Source organism: Sinocyclocheilus rhinocerous, unplaced genomic scaffold, assembly GCF_001515625.1.
Source record: "Sinocyclocheilus rhinocerous isolate Xijiao unplaced genomic scaffold, SAMN03320098_v1.1 scaffold2240, whole genome shotgun sequence".
NCBI classification, from domain to species: domain Eukaryota; kingdom Metazoa; phylum Chordata; class Actinopteri; order Cypriniformes; family Cyprinidae; genus Sinocyclocheilus; species Sinocyclocheilus rhinocerous.
Window position 1 is genome coordinate 248,178 of NW_015630383.1, and position 674 is coordinate 248,851.

A 674-nucleotide genomic window follows, 5' to 3' on the forward strand; every position below is an offset into this window, starting at 1 on the left:
TATTATTATTATTATTATTATTATTATTATTATTATTATTATTATTATTATTATTATTATTATTATTATTATTATTATTATTATTATTATTATTATTATTATTATTATTATTATTATTATTATTATCATTTTTAGAATTTAACCATATTTTGAAGTCAAAAGGTACACTTGAGAGAAGAGTTATACCAAATGCTTTGCTTTACTTACTTGCTATACCATTTTTTTTTTTTAAATGTAGATGTCAAATTAAACATGTAAAATAAACATCTACATCATGCAGTTAAATTAATTTCATATTAAAACAGATCTACTATGCATGTTGGCGAATTTCCAATGTAAAATCAATCTGGATACATTATTTGACTCAAGAATTTACCTAAAATTGGGGTAAGCTGTGTCAGTAAATAATAATTATAGTAAGCTTTGCCTTCAACAAATAATATTACAAAATGTCAATATTCAAATGTTCTGAATATTATGAATATACATAATTTAGAGCAAAATAAATAAATAATAAGCAAAAAATATAACATTTTATTATTAACTATTTGCACTATTTGATTTTATTTAAATAATTATATTCTCAAAATGTATTTAATCAAACAGCTTGAAATCAACATAAATCTGTTCATTGTGAAAACAGTAAATGTAGTCAGTTAAAAACTATAAACATG